The following is a 23,411-nucleotide window of genomic DNA, read 5'->3' as shown; positions in this document are numbered from 1 at the left end:
AGACAGATAAGATCCTTTAGGTAAGTGACAACATGTGCCTAATGTTGGCTTTTGAAAATGTTTATTACCTCTAACAATAATGGCTCTAGTCCTAGTCATATAAGATATGAAAATAAGATATTATTGTATTTTTCCCTTTTAAAAATGTCATTGAATTTTTAAGGTAGATGTATCATATTCTTGGATAACAGCTGGTTTATTGTGGTGATTTTTAACCACAAAAAAAAGAGCGATATAAAATTTTTAATCAGAAGCACTTTCATATGATTTCAACTCATATACTCATATGAAAAAGTCAGAATCTTTTCCTATTAAACAATGCAACTGTTGGTTAAAATTTTTGAGACTTGCAGTAAATTAGAAGCAAAAGGGAACCTATATCATTTTAGAAATGCCATAGAAACACTAAACATCACTATGGTATATTATAGAGCTCAAACATACTGTGCATATTCATTTTAAGACATATGTATACTGCAATTCATGAAAATAAACTAAATATTCAGTAATATTTGCCTTTAAACCAAAACCCAGGGAGCACAGAGATGGGAAATAAAGGTGTGGATTTACTTCTTTGGTATTAGCTACAGTTGTTCTCCTGTTTTTGTTTCTTTAATCCTCACCCAAGGATATTTTTCATTGATTTTTAGAGAGAGTGAAAGAAAGAGGGAAAGACAGAGAGAAATATCACTGTGAGAGAAACAAATCGATTGGTTGCTTTCTGCACAAGCCCTGACCAGGGCCCAGGCTGGGGAGGAGCCCTCAACCAAGGTACCTGCCCTTGACTGGAGCAGAACCCGGAACCCTTTGGTCTCCAAGCCAACTCTCTATCCATTGAGCCAAACCTGCTAGGGCATGTTCTCCTATTTTTAAAGGCAAATGAAATCATGATGTTAATATTGTAGAAGTGGATAGACTTAAAAGACTATAACTGTACGTTTTTTCCTATTGCCTATGAAGTTCTAAGAAAACAGAATATGATCAACAGAATTATTGCTGAGAAATTATAAAAATTACTGACAGTATTTTCAAGATTTCTTCTACTTACTAGGAGAAAAAGTGGAAAGAAGGATTGAGCATGTGATGACTTTATTCTAATAGCATTCTACCTCACTTTAGCATTTGGCTACATTAGGATTGATAAATTGTGTGGGCTTTGTTTTAAGTTTCATTTAAATTAGAATTTTCTCATGTGTTCAAACTTGTGAATTGCTACCATTTGATCTTTGTGTGAGTGATTGATCTTTTGTTATCCTTTTTTGTTGTTCTTGTTATGACTTTTTATCAAATTTTGCTACAATCTTCCTAAAAAAAAAGTTTCTTAATATTTGGGCCTTTAAGAATAAGCAGTTTTAATGAAAAAAAGAATCTTAATGGTCCTATTTAATTTAAACGATAACTTTTCAGTACCCCCTAAAGAAGGGCAAAAACATTTTCAGGGGAAAAAAGCTATTTTAGTGACCTTTTGTCTTTCCCTAAGAGGAAGAAGTCTGACAGGTAGATATATGGAGAGTTTGTTATTGTAAATTCCAGATCTTGTGATTATCTCTGACTCAACTTCTGGGGTTTTATCTGGAATTCCTGTGAAGGGTCAACAAGTGTATTACTGCCTGTCTTCACCTTCTTGTGACCCTAATTTTAAAACGACACTTTATAGGATTCAGAAAGCACACTACAGTGCGGCATTTCAGCAGACAAACTTTGGAAGGGGGTGCACCTGAAACTATATAATTAGTTCAAGCAAGAAAAAATTTATAATTTTTTAATATTTTTATATATGTCCAATTTTGTTTGCAGAGTTAAGGGGAAAAAACTATAACTTTTTTACTTCAATAATTTTTTAGAGCCAAAGGTTCCATTGCACTATTTCTTCCCGAATAAAATTTTCTTATGGCATTGCTATAAATAAATGACTTCCAGTATGGATAGATATATATACTTATACAAATACATCCTAATAGATAAAACCATGGTGAATGTTCATATTAAAATTTTCAAAGATAGACAAATGCAGATAAAGCAATACATTTTGACAATAAAACTGTCTCTATATATGTTGGAAAAGTGAAATGGGCTATTTCCAATAAATGTTAAGCATAAACTTAAGTTCAATGGCCCCAAGCTTCCAATTATTGCTCCACTGACCTTCAGCACCAGCTAAGAAGGGCACAACTAGTACTGTTACGGGATGATGGAGATTCGTTTGCTAAAAGGAACTCTTGTAAAATGGGTAACAAATGGTGGAAACAGATGTACAAGAAAAAGGAAAATTAAAGATGAAATATTTAGAAAACTTCCTGGGAAGGCAGTATTGCAGTGCAATGCTTAAAGAGTTTGGTTTTTATGTTGGAAAGTGGGTTCCAAATTACTTGCTTGATGTGTGGTTTTAGGTAGGTCATTTAACTTCTCTAAACCCATTTTTCCATCAGTGAAAAGAATGTGAAATTGTACCTATCTGATAGGCCTAACATTAGAGTAAAAAGTTATACATTTGGCACAACATCTGGTATATATGCTTTTGTTTTGTGAAAATGTCCATTGTAAATTTAATGAATAAAGTAATTGAATGATAAACAAACCTTCCAAATATTATAGATAATCCAAAGTGTTGCTATAGTCTAGAACGTAAGGTCCCAAGTAATCTTGAATGCAGTTGTGGGATAAAATTAAATTCTTATTATTAGAAAAGGAAAATAATTTCTATAAAGAACCAAGCAGTGAATTTGGTTATTGTCTGAAACAGAATAATACATGGAAATCATGAGCTATGGGTGCAACCGTCCTTTGTGTCATACTTTTTTTATTCCTTTGACATTGTCAAAGACTTATGACAACCCAAAAGTTGAGAACATTTGAAAATTAAAAGCACAAGAAATGCCAAGAATAATGATTATGTGAGATGAGGGGACCTAACATTTACATATTTTTACCAGCAATTTTTTTTAGTATCTTTTAATTTGAGAAAAATTTATGCTGTTAAACATATTTTTCAAACAAATCATTTAAAGATAAAAAAGACTCAGAAGTGAAAAACCTATGAGACCATTTCCACTTATGATCACATGTAAAATGTGAGAAGGAGTTTCCCTTTTCATCATTTTGATGGCAATTTTTGTCAAGCTACATCTAAATATAACATCCTGATTCTAATTCTTTTTCCACACATACCTTTTCAGTCTTTTTGTTTCAAATGATTGTTAATACCCTCATAGACTTAAAAAAAAAGTTAGTCAATATAGTCAAACTAGACATGCATTTAGAAACAGTCGCAGAGAGCTCACGTGCTTTACACACAGTGAGCTTGTCGCTTGACTGGGTCAGCTTGATCTGGAATGAAATATTCTTGACTTATTTTTGTGATCTCTCATGTTATTATTCTAAACTATTTATTATCTAAACATTGTAGTTTTTATATGTTTATTTCACCTTCAAATATTTAGAGCCAAATCTTTTGTAGGTATCTTGTTAAAAATGTATCTTTGTTATTGAAAGTATTACAGATTTCCCCTTTTTCTCCTATAGACTCCACCTAGCCCCACCTGCCCTCGCCTTAGGCCTTCACCACACTATTGACTGTGTCCATGGATTATACATATATGCATATAAGTTCTTTGGTTGATAGTATCTTGATGAAATAAACTCATTACCTATCTATATATTTACCAAACAAAATAACAGGTTGTCAATAATTGTTTTTTGAGATCTCTGATTCTGATTCCTTGTGTACCACTGATAATTCAGCCTATTGCCCTTTCAACAGAAAATAGAATCCTGATTTTCATTTAATTAAGCTATATTTTCTATGACAATTGGGACTCAACTAAGCTCAGTATATTTATTTTGCCATTTCACTTCTCATTCGATTGATTAGTTCAGTTAATGTACCCAGTGTTCCAAAAAGACATTATATATCGACTTCAAAATATCCAATAGATTGTGATATATACATTCATTTTAACCAAATTTTATTATTAAATATTCTTAAAGAAGAATGTATGTAACATACAAGGAGGCTAGTTTAAGCAGTAATAATAAAATGAGTACCAGTATTCCCATTAACCAATTTATGTAGTTGGAACCTTAGAGATATCTCTGAAGCTTCATTTGTCACCCTTGACAAAGAACAATTCCTACTTCTTTTCAGTGATAACCAATACATTTTGTATATTTATTCTCTTTTCTTGTTGGTTTTGCCACATATCTGTATATACTCATACAGATAGGTTTTGTTTTTGCCTACACTTGAACTTAACATAAGTGAAATCATTCTGAAGAAACTTTACTGTGACATGATTTGACACTTGCTATGAAGTTGTGAGAAATGCTCATGTCTATAGTTGTACATCATTCAAACTTAATATGATTCTATTGTCTGTACAGATCAAGATGGATTTATGCACTGCTGATGAACTTGAGGGTTATGCTGTTGTCTGAGTCTCCTCTTTCACCATGAGAGTAACTCCAGGAGGTATATCACCGGGTCATATGTCAAAATGTACATACATTTGAAACTTTACTTGGAAAAGGCAAACTGTTTTCTAAAATACACCAATTTATAATTCCGGCAGCAGTGTGTTAGAGTTCCAATAGTTCCTCATGTCTGAAAATATATGGTCTTACCAGACCTTTACATTTATTTATACCTATTCATTGGGTCTTTGCTATTTTCCTGATAACAAATGAGCTTAAGCATCTTTCATATGTTTATTAAAATTTGTGTTTTCCTTCTAAGAAATAAGTGTTCATAACTTTTTTATATCTTTTCATAGATTGTTGAGTTATCTATTTTTTTGTTCATAGAAATATATATGATACTAAAATATGATTGCATAAATGAGACTAGTCTCATTTTAGTTGTCTTTTATTTTTTAAAATTAACACAAGTTTTTTATTTTAATATAGACAAAATATTTTTACTTTATATTTGGGGCTTTTTTAATATTAAGAAGTCATCTTCTACTTCAAGTACATAACATATTCTTTATGATTGAGATTAAAAGTTTGAACTGTTAAGGTTTTAATTCATCTAGAATTGACTTTTTTTGCATGTTGTGAGCTATGAATAAAATGTCCCTTTATTTAATAAGCCATCCTTTTTCCAATGCCAATTCTGCTCTCTGTCAAATCTTAATATAGACGCAGGTTCTGGGCTCTCTAATCTGATTCATTAGTTGTCCGTCTCAGCACAAATGCCAAACTATTGTACTATAGGTTTGCTTTAAGTCTTATTATGTCCTAGAGCTTAGGTTTAACAAGCCAGATACATTGCTCAGAGAAAAAAGTCAAAATGCTGTCATCCTCTTTATTTCTAGGATGTTTCTACCTTATAATCTATTTCAATCTCTTTCAATACAGCTATACATACTTTGGCTCATTTTGAATGTGCCTGGTATAGCTTACTTTTAACATTTTACTTTGAACGTTTCTTTGTTTTTATATTTCAGTTGTGTCTCTTACAAAGAACATATAACCAGATTTTTTAAATTTCCATTTTGATAATTATGTATTTTATTTATTTATTTATTTATTTATTTTTAATATATTTTATTGATTTTTTTTTTTTTTACAGAGAGTAAGGGAGAGGGATAGAGAGTTAGAAACATCGATGAGAGAGAAACATAGATCAGCTGGCCCCTGCACACCCACTATTGGGGATGTGTCCGCAACCAAGTTACATGCCTCTGACCGGAATCAAATCTGGGACCCCACAGTCTGCAGGCCTACGCTCTAAGCCAAACCTGTTAGGGCTAATTATGTATTTTATTGAGGAAGTTAGTCTATTTACATATGATGTGACAGCCATATGAAATATTTGGAATTATTTATATCAACTTTTTTTTGTTATGTTTCTTATTACATTCCTTCTACTCATTTCGCACCTCAGTTTTTAATTTCTGTTTCTATAGTGGTTACCTAGATAACCACTTAAAAAGTTCTAAGTTTGAGAGTGTCATTGACTTAAACAATAATAGCATATAAGTTTAAAAGGAGCTAATTAGAATAAAGCAATCTTAGGTCCTTGCATTGTTTGAAGAGAAGGTCAGGTCTGGCAAACTTCACACCAGAAATACTTTATACTGACTTTTTTAGTTTTTTTGTGTGTGGGGCCATATAGGTAATATGACCTTGGGGCCTCAACTCGCAGTAGAAAATAATTACTATACAAATTAAAACTTTAAGTTCCTTATGCTTTATATTGCCAAAAATTGAAGTCCCATATTTATTTCTCTATTCTTGAAAAATTATTTTACATAACTATACTATATGCTGAAATTAACCTTAGCAATATTTTCCTGAAAATATTGTACTACTAACTCTGAATTTAATTAAACTCACCTCTGTGTTATTTTCATGATAAAGTAATTGGTGACATTAAATTGCACTCTTTGCAAAGATTTTTGGCAAAGCACATGATAGAGATGAAGTCTTTTCCTTCGGGGCAATAATTTCCAACGTTATAACAATATCAAAGTATTTTATGTTCACACATAAACATAGAAACAGGTTTATAAATTTAATTGCGTTGAAAAATTATAGTTACTTAATTGTCCCCAAATTACCTAACATTTAAGATAATATGTCCTTATGTACTACTTATATTAAGATTGTTTTCTACTTAATAATTAAATGGTAGGGGGAAATATGATGATATAGATATACAAAATTTATGATAAAGGAAAATCGGGCAGAATTAACCCTGTATTCTAAATTATATACATTCAATAACTGTTATATACAAAGTATGATCCTAGTATAATATATAAAATTTTACTGTGTTGGTCATGTTACAACACACAAATCCAGACGAGAAATAACTTCCTTCTGTTATTGTGCTTCATTGAAGAAATTAAAGAGTTATAATGTCATGACTGTTGACAAAAGTGCAAAAATCCAATAGAAAAATTAACCTGTGAAACATGTTATCTGACAGCTAATACTGAACCTGTACTATGAAAGGTTAAAGAATCTTAAGGTTATTGCTGATAATGGAAGAAAACAAAACAAGCAGAGTCCCTGAGTTATAGCTTTTAAATATCTGATGTAAAAATAAATCTCTGATTTGAAAGAATGACTTGCTAACCCATTTCCATTCTGTGAAGAATGTACAACCTTCTCAAAATTTTCCAACATATTTGTTTTTCTGTTATGCAATTATGTTCTGGCTATTTGAAATTACACAATAGTCATCCAACATAGCAATGAAAAACAAATGCTAAGACCTTATCCAAAGGAACGCACATGGCTAATGTGGGTAGATCTAGTGCAATTTTTTCCTGACAAATCTTTTATTTCACTTAATGTTTTTTTCACTCATTTGTAAGAATAACTGAAAAAAAAATTACCTGCTAATGTGTTTCCATCACCACCCCTTCATAAATGTTATTAATTACAAATTTTTCATTAAACTAGAGCAATAAATATATTTCTACCAAACACTTATTGTGCTCATTTTTATTATTCCCAAGACCATTATGAACTAATTTTAATGCATTTTAACAAATAAAGCAGAATGAAACTTCATTGCTGTCTAAAGGCTCAGGTTTTATTTAATTACAAAATGAACATGATGTTTTAAATAAACAATTCTACATTGTTAATACCAATTAAGACTGACATGAGGTTATGGCATACAGCACCTGTACTTTTGAATAACAGGAGATGAAAAACAACATCGTAACAGTTCCCAAACTACTGATACTCTGTAGAACTCTTGGAATAATTAATGAAGACACCGCAGCTCCTCTTGCCCAAACATTTTGATAACTGTAAGATATTCCATTAAAAAAAAGATGTTTATTCATTCACATGAGCTTCTAACAAGATATATTCAGTAAAATAAGCCTTGCGAAGATATTAAAATTATCTCATAAAATTTTGTTTAACATTAGATATACAACTTCCATGTTTTCTTTCTAGGTATATTTGTCAAAGAAGCATTCCTCAGTGATACATTATAAACTATGTGAGAACTATACTGGCTAAAACTTGATAAGCCCAGCTGGTGTGGCTCAGCAGTTGAGGGTCAACCTAGGAACTAAGAAGTAGCTGGTTCAATTCCTGGTCAGGGCACATGCCCCATTTGCAGGCTCCATCCCCAGTTGGTGGTGGAGGAAGGAGGCAGCAAATTGAAGATATTCTTCTCTCCCTTTCCCTTCCTCTTTCTAAAAGAAAAAAAAATCAATAAAAACATACTTAAAATTTGATAATACTTCAAAGACAATATGTTAAAGTAATAACTGAAAATGTTATGTTAAAATTATTAGATGCAATATTATTTTATAGTAAAATTTTTGTGTGTATTAATTCAGTGTAAAATCTGTATAAAATATTTAATATTAGTTGTCATTTATAATCATTATATACAAGTGTATTAAAATGGTTCAAAATGTTATCTCTGACACTGAGTTGTATCTAAACTTTAAAGGGGAAATTTTAGAAAAGTTGCTGGAGGCATTTAATAAAAATAGAGACACCATTAAAGTTGACTTGATCACCTTCAAAAATTTTGGAACATGTATTTAAATAAAGACATTATTTACTGGACACTTTTGATGTGTTCAACAATTTAAGTTCTATATTTGTTTTAACCTATCTTACATCACTGCTTCTACCCCTCCAACCACAACTATGCCTTCTCACTGGAAAAATATCATGAGTACTCTTCCCCAAAAGAGAATTATAGAAAATGGTGAAACAGTCTTTTTCAAATACATATTAAGTACTTGATATAACTAACAATGTATGGATTTCTCTCTGTATAATACATTGCACTTAGTTTATACATTCATACTTGCAATGTAATTTCTCCCCCCAAAAAATCCTTTATTTTTTTTTAAAAAAAGAGAAATAATGATAAACACCTGTTGAAGAGGGAAAAAATAATTGCATAAAAATTAATCGTATCTTCACAGATATTTTGTCTTTACAGTAGGTAGAAAAATCTCTTTCATGCTGCTGAAATCTCTTGTTATTTTCTTACTATCTTCCAGTGTCACCACATATTATGAGATTCAAGTGGTGACATCAGAAAAATTAAACTCAGGACATTTGGGCGTACTGCATCCACGCACACACTGGCAACGGAGCGACCTGACCTTTGAAAGAGAACAAGTCATGTGCGCACATCTCATGCCTGTCTGCCTTCCGTATACTTAGCAGGCTGATGGCTGCTCCCAGCTATGTGCATATTCTTCTATCCACTTGACTGGCTGTGGATAGGAGGCAAATGATCTGTTAAAAGGTGATCTACTTTGTAGATGTCTCAGTTCATCAGAGTAGGGAATTGGTAAACATAAGCAGGTGTGCTACTTTAGCTAGTCCCACTACTACCTGCACCGCGTTCACTTGCCTTATGTAAAAGGTCACTGCAAACACTGCTGTGAAATGGCTCAGGGAATGAGTCCCTTCAGCAAGGTCCCTGTGACAATGGCCAATAGGAAACCCTTTCTGAGAAATGTAATGCACGTCTCATAGATAATCCAACTATACTGTTGGTTTAACTCCCTCAGGAAAAGGAATGCTTTTCACTACATACTAGGTTAGGCGACATGAAATTGCCAATATACAAACACTTTTGAGCCATAAGAATGCTAATTTCTTATGGTCCGGCCTAATATATCCCATAAACTAATATAAAATTTAGAAAACATTGTCATTTTCATTTTTTCTTTCAGATTTCTAGGTTATTGAAAACAGAAATTTCCCTCTGGTGACCTATATCTCTTACTGAATTCAGAAATGTGCCATGCCAGCACAGCCAAGGGTTCGGTGAGCCTGAGGGGGTGCAGGGAAGGATGTAGAAAAGACAGACTAAGGGAATAAGCTGGGTCTAGGTGGATCTTCCTATGCCTGGCTGAGGCCACAGAGAGAGATCCAGAGGCAAGCTGAGCCTTTATTTTATAGCCAGAGGTAAACAAGGTAGTGGTCACCATAGTTACAATGTTCTTGTGAGTTTCGCTTGTTTTGGCAGCACTTGCTGCATCTCCCAAAGCCCATTAGCTACCCAGATAAGATCTAGGGAGCTCATAAAATCAAGCCTAATTATGCTAAGAGGACTGTGCCCTCTAAGCTGGGACTTGTTTGTGGCTTTGCCAACAGGTCAGTCCGAGGCTTAACCCTATAGCTGCTCCCTACATAGAAACATTTGAAAAAATGACCAATGTAGCAAAACTCATATAGCATTTTCTATCAATACCAGTGGTTTTCTAAGGAGTGATGTGAGTCCCACTGGTAGGTAAGTTGAATTTGGTGGTACACTGATAAACATGGGAGCTATTAGAAAACATGCAGCTAGCATTGCAAGCTAGTATGTCTTAATGTAGGGATTTTCAACCCTTTTCATCTCAGGGCACATAGAAACTACTTACTACAATTCTGTGGCACATCAAAAATATAGTTTTTGCCAATCTGACAAATAGGTATAATTTTGATTTATTTGCACTGGACAGCTATTGTGTTGTCTTTTTTTTTTTAATTTGACAACCTAAGGGAAAAGAAGTCAGTACCCCTGACTAAATAGTCAGGTATTGCATGTTTTAAAAATTATTGCGGCACTCTGGTTGAAAAGCGCTGTTTTAATGGACAGTATTGCTTCAAATAGTTAAATTTACTTAAATTTTAAAAAGTGACTCATTGAAAAATATTAGTAGATAAAAATAAAAGTGGTACTCATACAGATGATGAAAAGTGTGAAAAGCACTGGTCCACATGACTACAACTTTTCATGTACTACCATGTACTATATTGCTTATATTTCCAAGTTTCTCCAGAGAAGACCAACTTATATTTGATTGTACCATTTGAAATTGTTATTTTTGTTCTTGAAAAACAGATAAGTACTGGCAATTTCATATGGTTCAACCTAGATGTACCTCTGTGACAACACAACATTCAATGTCTAAAAGGTATTAAGTGAAAACATAAGTTTTGATTGAATGAAAGTATTCAACACAAAGACTGGGTTTTTCATAAGTCTCTGTATGAATACAAAATTTATCAACAAGATTAAGAAAACGTGACTATAAACAAATGCCAACTGAAACATAAGGATAGAAGTCAACATGTTTAACTCAATTCATGTGTAAATATTAAAAACACATGCATTAATTTTACACAGCACTCTTCCTTGATAGCAACATAAAAATAAATGATTATCCTTCTTAGGAACTCACACCTTTGTTGATCTGATTCCAAATTGGATCGAGATCAAGAATAAATGTATTTATTTTCCTCTTAAGATATGTAATCTAACTAATTAAGAAAAAAACACTCAGAAAGCCTATATGTCCTTTTGTCTAAACCAACATATAACTAGAAGCAAACTATCAAAATCCAACAAACTTCAGAAGACTGAATCAAATATATTTCTTCTCCAAAATTTTCCCTCACTTTAGGCACAAAATAATGTCATTGATGTAAAAATATTATTTTAAAAAACTTTCAAAAATAGCTTTGTAAACTTTATCAGAATCCAAATATTACAACCTTTCTTAGCAATCTTACTCATTCCTCATAAAAAGAGTAGAAAGACTGTATGTAACTCTTTGAACATTACTTGCCATATTGTGACTATGAATACAGAGTAGAGGGAATGTTGAAAGATGGCAAAGTCAGCAACAGATAGCCTTTAACACTATCATATGGATTCTACCCTGTTTACTCCACTCAACTATCATACCCTTCTATCATACAATTTCTAGCTATGATACCAGGGACATGAAGAACTTAGGAAAAGGCACCCTTATTTAGAAATTTATGTAGGCCAACAGTATAGAGACACACTCTATAAGTACAAGTGAATGTTCTTGTGAATTCTGTATAAACAAATGATGGTATAGTTTGGAGAAAATACAAGTTTGAATTTCATTTTAAAGAAGGAATACTTGTATTTTTATGCCTTTGAGGCTCTTCCATTTCAAATGTAATGTCTGAATTTATTAGCCAGTACTATTGCAATAAAATTCAGAAAGCTTAAAATACTTAGGGTTGCCAGATAAGACACAAGATTCCCAGATAAATTTGAATTTCAGGTAAACAACAAATAATTTGTTAGTACAAGTAGGTCCCAAATATTGCATGGAAGCATTATAATAAAATGTTACTCATAATTTATCTGAAATTCAAATGTAACTGTGCATCCAGTATTTTTAAGTTCTTATTATTCTGGCAAACCAAAAATAATGCAGATAGAAAAGGAAACCAAAAGTCTTTTTGATAAACAATCCAAAGAACAAAGAGTGTTCCTGGTTTGGTGGAGGTTGCCAGAGTGAGAGGTTTTGATTGCTCCAAGGCTATCAAAGGTCTCCAAAAGTTCTTCCAACAGGTCTCTGCTGACTTCACCAAGCCCAAGAGTTGTTGGTTATCTCAACTCTTCCTGGGCATTTTCTTTGGTATTGGCTATAGATTTTACTGGTTCTTTCTCGGATGTAGAAAATCATCAAGAGTTTGCTTTTAGCCTAACCGGTTTGGCTCAGTGGATAGAGCGTTGGCCTGCGGACTCAAGGGTCCCAGGTTCGATTCCGGTCAAGGGCATGTACCTTGGTTGCGGGCACATCCCCAGTAGGGAGTGTGCAGGAGGCAGCTGTTCAATGTTTCTCTCTCATTGATGTTTCTAACTCTCTATCCCTCTCCCTTCCTCTCTGTAAAAAATCAATAAAATATATTTTTTTTAAAAAAAGAGTTTGCTTTTATCACTTAGATTGAAAATTATGTACAGATTTTTATAATTATACTAGAGGCCCAGTGCAGGGGGGGCGGGCATGGGGCGCTGAGGGAAGGAGGGAAGGAGGAGACAGAGAGGCCAGGAGGCAAGCAACCTGATTGATCGCCGGCCAGGCCTAGAAACCCTACCCGTGCATGAATTCATACACTGGGCCTCCAGTTAATTATAAGGTTAGAAGATGGTATACTTTTGCTAATTACTCACAGCTTGGTGCCCATTTTTTCATGGCAGCCAACAACTGCATGATTTTAATCTCCATAATAACAATAATGTCATACATCATTAACCCTATTTTATTCTTTTTTAATTTTTTATAATACCAATAACAAAGATCATTAACCTCTGTTCTGTTTAACATCTAATCAGCCATTTTAGTTAAATAAATATCATAGAAAACATTAAATATCACTTTGCTAAGCTACACTGGCTCTCAGGAGGGGAATTCCTCCTAATGCATTATATTAACATCAGTTTACTCCACAAGTGTCAAGCCATGAATGGTAACCAGGAAATAGATAAAGAATAATTTATGGCTTTAATCAAATTAGTTCAAAACTCTTTTTTTAAAAAGTAGTTTTAAATCTTATTTGTATAACTGCATTGTGTTTATGAAGTTATTTTCTGAAGCAAGTTATAGAATAGAGCACCCACATTACTGAGATATTGTCAAAAAATTGCATATCAGGATGTCAAGATAGTGAAATCCAGTGTGTTTTTGAAGGGAATTTCTGAGAATAACTACTCTCCAAAGCATAGAAACCTGTGTGATATTATTTCCAGTCTTGGTCATAGTTACTTTAAATAGTTACTTCTAGATTCTTAATAAAGGCAATATGCCTACTTGCCACAGCATTTATGTATGTTACCTGAATCAGCATTCCATGCAATCAGTGACATCAAAAGAACTAAAATAGTAAACAAGACTTCTACTGAAAACATTTAGCAAAGCTCTGTCCCAGATTTCAAATAATATGTTCATTTCTCTACACACAGGTCCTTCTTCATTTTTTTGACAGAACAATCAGATAACTGAGACAGTCCCTACTGTCCACTCTACCTGCTCTCTCAGGCTTGGTTTAGGAGACTGGTGAAAGAAAGATGGATCCGAATCACAGATAAGGAGAAGATGGTTAGGGTAACTGTTAAAATGTTATACATATACCAGAGGCCCAGTGCACAAAATTTGGGTTCCTCAGCCCAGCCTGCACCCTCTCCAATCCAGGACCCCTCAGGGGATGTCCGACTGCCTCTCTCAATCCGGGACTACTGGCTCCTAACCACTCATTTACCTGCCTGATCACCTCTAACCCCTCTGCCTGCCTGCCTGATCACCCCTAACTGCTCCCCTGCTGGCCTGATCACTCCTAATGCTTCTGTCTTGCCCTGCATCTGGGACCCAGGATTCCCTCCTCAGGCCGGTTGCAGGCACCCGGGACCCGGGTTTCCCTCCCTCTGGCCAGCTACAGGCACCCAGGACCTGGGCCGGCTTAACCTGGGCCGGCCGCAGCCACAGGGGACCGTGGGCAGGCAGCTTCACCTGGGCTACAGCCACAGGCACCCGGGACCTTGTGGTGGACGGCTTGTCCCTCTCCCGGGCTGCAGCCTGGCTGGTCCCCATTCCTCTCTCCCCAGTGTTGAGTGTCTGAGCCATTACGGCGTGACAGCATGAGGGCATGATGGCATGACAATTATTTGCATATTAGCTCTTTATTATATAGGATATAGTTCATTATTTGGCTTTTCAAATGCCACAGGTACAATAAAGAAAACACAGGAGTCAAAAAACAGAGATTTGAAAAAGTTTTGGACAAAAACATGTCCTAAGAGAAGAAGCTAAGGAATTGGGGTTAGTTGTTCCCCAAAAGAATAAACTAAAAGAAAATTAGAGATTATTTGATTTATGCTCTTTTGGCTAACACATTTAAGGCCTCTAATGTTTTCCAAAGGAAAAGAAACATGAGTGAATAATTAGAAGAGAGATTGGAGACTCTTTGATGGATTTATGATTCTTTGACAATTTCCAGAGCCCATTCCACAGCCAGTATCAATGTCTCTGTTCCCCTTCCCACCCAGAGGTATCAGAGGAGGCCTGGTCAGGGGAATTGTCACTGGATAGGATGGTGAGTGGGACAGGGGATTCGGGAGCACCAGCTGTGACAGACACTGCCAAGTTCTGACCTCTCCCTTTTGGACTCCAGTTATTGCTTCCTTCATGCCAGTAACTTAATGTCTATTATTCTTCCTGAACCTGAACCTGAAAATTATATTCTGTATTATATTACTTCCATTTTTACTATCCTATATTTATTTAGGAGTTCCTCTACTTTATGGACATTATTTAAGACTGGTGGTAGAAAGCTTTGTGCAATCTTTGATAAGGTACTCAGTAAATGCAGGTATCTTATCTTAACTAGCCACGGACCTGGATACAGAACTGAGTGATGATGGCAAAACAAACAAACAAACAAACAAACAAAAAAACACACTTTGGATTTCCTGTATGATGATGTCAGGAAAAGAGAAAGCCTTCCTGTGTTTTTCTATGCTTTGTTTTGGCTAAAAATCCTGGTTCCCTAGTTCCCAACGTAAAACGCTATTGATTTAAGACACTAAATGAGCTTGGTATACTGTCATATTAGATTTGTTGAAATTTCACACTGTCTTTCAAATAATTTATACTACTACAAAGTTCAAGGAAAAAATAATAATTAAAATTTAGATTCACCATAAATTAAAAAGATTGCTTTGGTTGCGGCTCAATATTGTGCCAGAACACAGTAACTATTTGTATTTTAAAATATGAAGCATCAATGCCAAGCAAAATCATTACATAACTCTTGAGTTTGATAGGATGGGCTTTGGTCTATGAAGGAATACATTGTAAGTTAAAACATACTACTACATAAATATATTTATAGGATTAAATAGTAGATATATACCTCACGATAAGTGTTTTGAGTGGACAAACTTATAAATATACTCTTGCTTCTTAATCAAAGAAAGGTATTCTTGCTATACTGATATTATAATGGTAATTTCTAAGATTGTTTAGCAATAATAAAAATGCACAATTTTAAGGTTTGCATTACCAACTCTGACCTGATAACTAGTACTTTGATTTCAAATGAAGTAAAATCAGTTTTTTCTCAAACAAAATGTTATGTATTATAGTAAAAAATACAAGATAAGAACGAAAAAATTTATCATAAACTTCTAGACCATCATTAGTCAAGACTCAACTCATAAACTATGTCTTCAAACTTTCTCAGGAAACTTCTCGAAGACTACTATTCTTGTTAAAGTATAACCTAAATTCTTCCTGAGGGAAGGTAAACATTCTCAAGGAAGATTTTTTTTTAAAGACCACAAATAGGCTGTACTCTCTATTCATATTACAAAAACCCAAATAAAAATGCTATATTTATAGGTCAAAATGGGCAAATATTAGGAATCTCACATAGCTGAACCTAGTATTATTCTAAACGTGTGTAATGTTCCTTAAAAGTCATTTCTAAAACAAATATGTTGAAATCAAATTTTCCTGGATTCCTTCATCAGGTGTAAAACAGAAAATGCTACCCCTTCAATAGCAGATGAAAGACAAAGTTTTGGATTTAGGCTACTCTCCCACTGTGGAAGTAATATATTCCTTGCTTTAAAATTTTTGGAGACAATATTTGATGTCTAAACTCAACATTTTACTGAACGTTTTTTGGAAGCATTTTTAAGAAGCTAAGAGTTTACAAAATTATTTTTAAAAATACCACTATTCTATCTTTTTTTTTTTTTTGCTTTTGGAAAACATTATTTATTTGGGGATATATAGTTAGTTGCTTTAGAAATTATGTTTTTATGTTAGCTACAATGGGATTTTTAAATGAATGAATGAATAAATATTTTATCTTCTCTGTGTTAATATCTAATATAGTAAATATCAAAAGATATAACCCCCCAAAAGTCATAGCTCTGTGGAGTTTTCAATAAATTTTAAGAGTGTAAAGTGTCTCTGGGACCAAAAAGTTTGTGATCCATTGGGTTAATTAAAGAGATAAATCAGTAATAGAGAAGGGAAACAACCGACATAAGACCTTTAATAAATCACACTCTTTATTTAGTTCTAAGGGAGCCTAGCCTAGACCTGCTTCTAATAAAAGAGTATCTGACTGGCAGAGTGTCTGAGCACCTCATCTCCTTACTCGCTTGGGGTGGGGTGAGGAGGGGAGTTCGAGGTGAGACAGAGACTTCCACAGGCATATTTCTAAACCTGATCTCATGTACTTCTTTACTGCATTCAGGTGCACAGAGAAACCTCTGGGCAAGAACAGTTCTATACAGTAATACAGCACAGCAACAGGTATTCTCCTGCGTGACTCATTGATTTTAGATAGAATTTCAGGTTCTTTTTCTTATCATAACAATCTCGAGAGATTAAGAAAAACAGCGGTGTTTTATTCTCAGTTTACAGATGGGGAAATCAAGACGGAAGGTTTCAGGGTTTTACCCTAAGGCACAGATTCTGTTGGTGCAGGTTGTGAAATTTAAGGTTCCTGCTTCTAAACACAGTACTTTATCCACTAGGTCCACGTCTTTAAAACTGCGTGTTAGAATTAGAATATGTTTGGAGTGAAATCTTATGCAGAAGCCCCATGATGGAGCCCAGGAAAGAGAACGGCTGCGTGTTAGATTCCCGCCCATTGTGCTTCCCTTTAGCCAATCCTCTCCCTTTGCTTTTCTCAACCCTCTTCCTCTCCCCTCCGGACACCAGTCTGCCCAAGACCTTCCCTTGTTTATTTTCCTGCTTCCACTACTCTGCCTTCCTACACATCTACTTAAGTACTTTTACTGTATTTCTTCAAATATTCACATATTCTTGTAAATTTTTTTTGTATGTACATGTTTAAACTTCACCAATAGTATGATGCTATAAATCTCATTCTGCTTCTTATTTTCCCCTATTAATATACCCAGATTTTTATTTCTACATAGATCTGGTTCCTTTTTATGCACATATGGTGCTATGATATATATTAATATGCCATATTTTACTTATCCATTCTTCCATTAATGAATTCAACTCTCCACCAAAATATGTGTGTGTGTGTATGTGTGTGTAAAGAGGGAGAAAGAGAAAGAGAGAGAGAGATTTGACATTCACCTTGGGGTCAAGGCTGGGAAGTTCTCTGGGAAGGTCACTGGGTTGTTGAGTGTTCACAGACATAATCTTGCCAAATGCTACCAAACTTCCCTGCTGAATGGCCCTTCCCTTACAGATCATGAGACTTCCTCACTAGTCACTAAAACCTGCTGTTTCCTTTTCTAATATTCCATATTCTATGAGTGTTAGGTGCCATCTCATTATTGTTCTAATTAGCATTTCTCTGATAACTATTGATATTAAGCATTTATTCAAACATCTATTAAGATTTTGAATTTTTGTCTGTGAAATTATGTAATACTTCTGTTCATTTTCCTACTGGACCTGGATTTTATGTCTTTTTCTTGGTGCTTTAAAGTTCTCTATTGGAGATATGAATTTCTTAGAAGTTCTAGATGCTTCAAATATCTTTGCCCAGTATGTAGCCTTTGTTTATTGTATACTTCATTCAGTAAGAACCTTTCATTTTAATATTGTCTATTTCTCTTTCCCTCCATTTAATTTTTTCATACAAAATATACATACACATATTGTTGTATGTATATTTTTCAGACACAGATTAAGGAAATTTTCTCCATGGGTTCATGATTTAGTGAACAAATATAAATTTTGATGCTTTGTTGTATAGATTATTAATGTTGACTCCAGATTTTCACTGAAGACAGTACCTTGATCACTATAAGATGGTTTGCATTTGATTCAATGTTGTCTGATATTATACAGTCGTCACTCAATATCCATGGAGGATTGGTTTCAGGACCTCCTGGGAATACCAACATTTGCAGATGCTCAAGACTCATATAAAACGGTGTAGCATTTGCAGGTAAGTCTGCACATTCTCTGCACACTTAAAATCATCTCTAGATTACTTATAATACCTAATAAAATGTGAATAGCTATTATACTGTATTGTTTAAGGATTAATGTAAAAAAATTGTACAAGTTAAATACAGACACAATCACTGTAGGCCTAAGTACTTAGTAGACCTAACTCAGCAGCTATGTAACACTTTGTTCTAAATATTCTTAATCTGTGGATGGCTGAATCTCCTCATATGAAACCAGAGGACGGACTGTACCACTTCGTGGTTTGTTTTTGTTTGCATTTGCCTTTACTGATTTTCCATTATACCTTTCTCAGTCACTTTTATATGGATGTGTCAAGAAAAGTGTTGGTATCTGTGAGTACAGTGATGAACACACTAGACACATGCCTGCCTCATGGAGCCTACGTTCTCCAGGGACAATAGACATGAAGGCAGGCACCACTTTACCTCCAGAAACAAGCACACTGCCTGACTCATAAGAAGGTAGAAATAAATATACAGTATATATGCACCCAATGCAGGAGCACCCACATACATAAGAAAACTTCTGGAAGATATCAGGGGAGAGATCGACAATAATACAATCATAGTAGGGGACTTTAATACACCACTGACATCACTGGATAAATCCGCTAGACAAACAATCAGCAAAGAAACAGCAATCCTAAATGACTCACTAGATCAGATGGACTTAATTGACATCTTCAGAACACTTCACCCCACAGCTGTGGAATATACATTCCTCTCAGGTGCTCATGGGACATATTCAAAAATAGACCACATATTGGGTCACAAGCAAAGTCTCCACAAATTCAAGAAGATTGAAATCATAAAAAGCATCTTCTCAGACCACGATGGCATAATGTTAGAAATAAACTACAATAAAAACAACCCAAAATACTCAAACACTTGGAAGCTGAATAGCATGTTATTAAATATTGATTGGGTTACCGATGACATCAAAGAAGAAATTAAAAACATCCTGGACACTAATGACAATGAAAACACAACAATCCAAAACCTCTGGGACACAATGAAAGCAGTCCTGAGAGGGAAGTTTATAGCTCTACAGGCCTATCTCAAAAAACAAGAAAAAATGGTAGTTAGCCATCTAACTCTACAACTCAAAGAATTAGAAAGAGAGCAACAAGAAAACTCCAGAGTGAGCAGAAGGAAGGAGATAATAAAGATTAGAGCAGAAATCAATGAAATAGAGACCAAAAAAACAATACAGAAAATCAATGAAACCAAGAGCTGGTTCTTTGAAAGGATAAACAAGATTGACAAACCCCTAGCCAGGCTCACCAAGAAGCAAAGAGAGAGGTCCCAAATAAACCAAATCAGAAATGATAGAGGCGAAATAACAACAGACCCCACAGAAATACAAATGATTGTTAAACAATACTACGGGCAACTCTACTCCAACAAACTAGACAACCTGGAGTAAATGGACAAATTCCTAGAAAAATACAACATTCCAAAACTCAATCAGGAAGAATCTAAAAACCTCAATAGGCCAATAACTATGGAAGAAATTGAAGCAGTCATCAGAAAGCTTCCAGCAAACAAAAGCCCAGGGCCAGACGGCTTCACAGGGGAGTTCTACCAAACATTCAAGGAAGAACTAAAACCTACCCTCCTCAGACTACTACAAAAAATTCAAGAGGAAGGAACACTTCCAAGCTCATTCTATGAAGCCAGCATCACCCTAATACCAAAACCAGGTAAAGACATCACAATGAAAGAGAATTACAGGCCAATATCCCTCATGAACATAGATGCCAAAATCCTCAACAAAATCTTAGCAAATCGGATCCAGCAGTACATCAGAAGGATCATACACCATGACCAAGTAGGATTTATCCCAGAGATGCAAGGATGGTACAACATCCGTAAATCAATAAATGTGATACATCACATAAACAAATTGAAAGAAAAAAACCACATGGTCATATCAATTGATGCAGAAAAAGCATTCGACAAAATCCAACACCCATTTTTGATAAAAACTCTCAGAAAGGTGGGAATAGAAGGATCATACCTCAACATAATAAAAGCCATATATGACAGGCCCACAGCCAACATCATACTCAATGGACAAAAACTAACACCATTTCCCCTAAGAACAGGAACAAGACAGGGATGCCCACTCTCACCACTCCTGTTCAACATAGTACTGGAAGTATTAGCCATTGCAATTAGGCAAGAAGAAGAAATAAAAGGCATCCAAATTGGAAAAGAGGAAGTAAAACTGTCCTTATTTGCAGATGACATGATATTATACATACAAAACCCTAGAGACTCCATCAAAAAGCTACTAGACTTAATACATGAATTTGGCAATGTAGCAGGATACAAAATTAACCCCAAGAAATCTGAGGCATTTCTATACACCAATAGTGAACTTTCAGAAAGAGAGATTAGAAAAACAATCCCATTTACCATCGCACCAAAAAAATTAAGATACCTAGGAATAAACTTAACTGAAGAGGTTAAAGACCTCTACTCAGAAAACTACAGGACGTTGAAAAAAGAGATAGAGGAAGACATAAACAGATGGAAGAACATACCATGTTCTTGGATTGGTAGAATCAACATCATTAAAATGTCCATACTACCCAAAGCAATCTATACATTCAACGCACTTCCCATTAAAATACCAATGGCCTTCTTCAAAGATCTAGAACGAACTCTCCAAAAATTCATCTGGAATAAAAAAAGACCCCGAATAGCTGCAACGATCCTGAGAAAGAACAAAGTAGGTGGGATCTCAATGCCAGATATCAAGCTGTATTACAAAGCCACTGTTCTCAAAACTGCCTGGTACTGGCACAAGAACAGACATATAGATCAGTGGAATAGAATAGAGAGTCCAGAAATTAGCCCGAACCAATATGCTCAATTAATTTTTGACAAAGGAGGCATGAACATACAATGGAGCCAAGATAGTCTCTTCAATAAATGGTGTTGGGAAAATTGGACAGATATATGCAAGAAAATGAAACTAGACCACCAACTTACACCATACACAAGAATAAACTCAAAATGGATAAAGGACTTAAATGTACGACAGGAAACCATAAAAATTCTAGAAGAATACAAAGGCAACAAAATCTCAGACATATGCCAAAACAATTTCCTCACTGATACAGCTCCTAGGGCAGTTGAAACTAAAGAGAAAATGAACAAATGGGACTACATCAAAATAAAAAGCTTCTGCACAGCAAAAGAAACCATCAACAAAACAACAAGAAAACCCACCTCGTGGGAAAACATATTTGCCAACGTCATATCTGATAAGGGTTTAATCTCCAAAATTTATAGGGAACTCATACAACTTACCAAAAAGATAAACAATCCAATCAAAAAAATGGGCAAAGGCTCTAAATAGACACCTTTCAAAAGAGGACATTCAGAAAGCCAAGAGACATATGAAAACATGCTCAAAGTCACTAATCATCTGAGAGATGCAAATCAAAACAACAATGAGGTACCATCTCACACCTGTCAGAATGGCCATCATCAACAAATCAACAAACGACAAGTGCTGGAGAGGATGTGGAGAAAAAGGAACACTTGTGCACTGCTGGTGGGAATGCAGACTGGTGCAGCCACTATGGAAGGCAGTATGGAGGTTCCTCAAAAAATTGGAAATGGAACTCCCATTTGACCCTGTGATCCCACTTCTAGGCATATATCCCAAGAAACCAGAAACACCAATCAGAAAGGATATATGTACCCAGATGTTCATAGCAGCACAATTCACCATAGCTAAGATCTGGAAACAGCCTAAGTGCCCATCAGTAGATGAATGGATTAGAAAACGGTGGTACATCTACACGATGGAATACTATGTTGCTGTTAAAAAGAAGGAACTCCTACCATTTGCAACAGCATGGATGGAACTGGAGAGCATTATGCTAAGTGAAACAAGCCAGTCAATGAAGGAAAACTACCACATGATCTCACTCTTTCATGGATAATTAAGACCACTACAAACTTTTGAACAATAATAAATACAGTGGCAGAGCTGCCTCAAACTGATTGTTGGACTGCAGTGGGAAGGCCAGGGAGGGTTGGGGGACAGGAGGGAGGGGAGTAAGAGATCAACCGAAGGACTTGTATGCACCCATATAACCATAACTAATGGACATAAGACACTGGGGGGTAAGGGAGGGCAGGGGCTTGTCAAGGGTGGGGGGGAGAAAAGGACACTTATGTAATACCCTTTGTAATACTTTAAGCGAAAAATAAAAATAAAAATAAAAAAAAGAAATAAATATACAGTATGTCCCAAAAAAAGTAATACAATTTAACAGCTGAAAGCTCAATTTTGAAGATGATATATATTTTAATAAACATATCGTTATTCAAAGTGTGTATAAACATTTTTGCGGTACCCTATATATTGAGTGAATGAACTTGTTTTAAAAAATGAATTACTAAGGAATTGAAAACTAAGTCTACACACAAAAACCTGCACATGGATGGGTATAGCAACTTTATGCAAACTTGGAAGCAGCCAGGATGTCCTTGAGGAGGTGAATAAATAAACAGTGGTAAGTATAGACAATGGAATACTACTCAGTTCTAAAAAGAAATAAGCGAATGAACCATAAAAAAAAAACATGGGAAAACTTAAATGCCTCTTGCTAAGTGAAAGAATTCAATCTCAAAAGGCTATACAATGTATGAGTCCAAATATATA

The sequence above is a fragment of the Myotis yumanensis genome, unplaced genomic scaffold, assembly GCF_028538775.1.
Source record: "Myotis yumanensis isolate MYYU_CA2020_CCGP unplaced genomic scaffold, mMyoYum1.0.hap1 SCAF_1, whole genome shotgun sequence".
Taxonomy (NCBI): Eukaryota; Metazoa; Chordata; class Mammalia; order Chiroptera; family Vespertilionidae; genus Myotis; species Myotis yumanensis.
Note: the sequence above shows the minus strand (reverse complement) of the source record.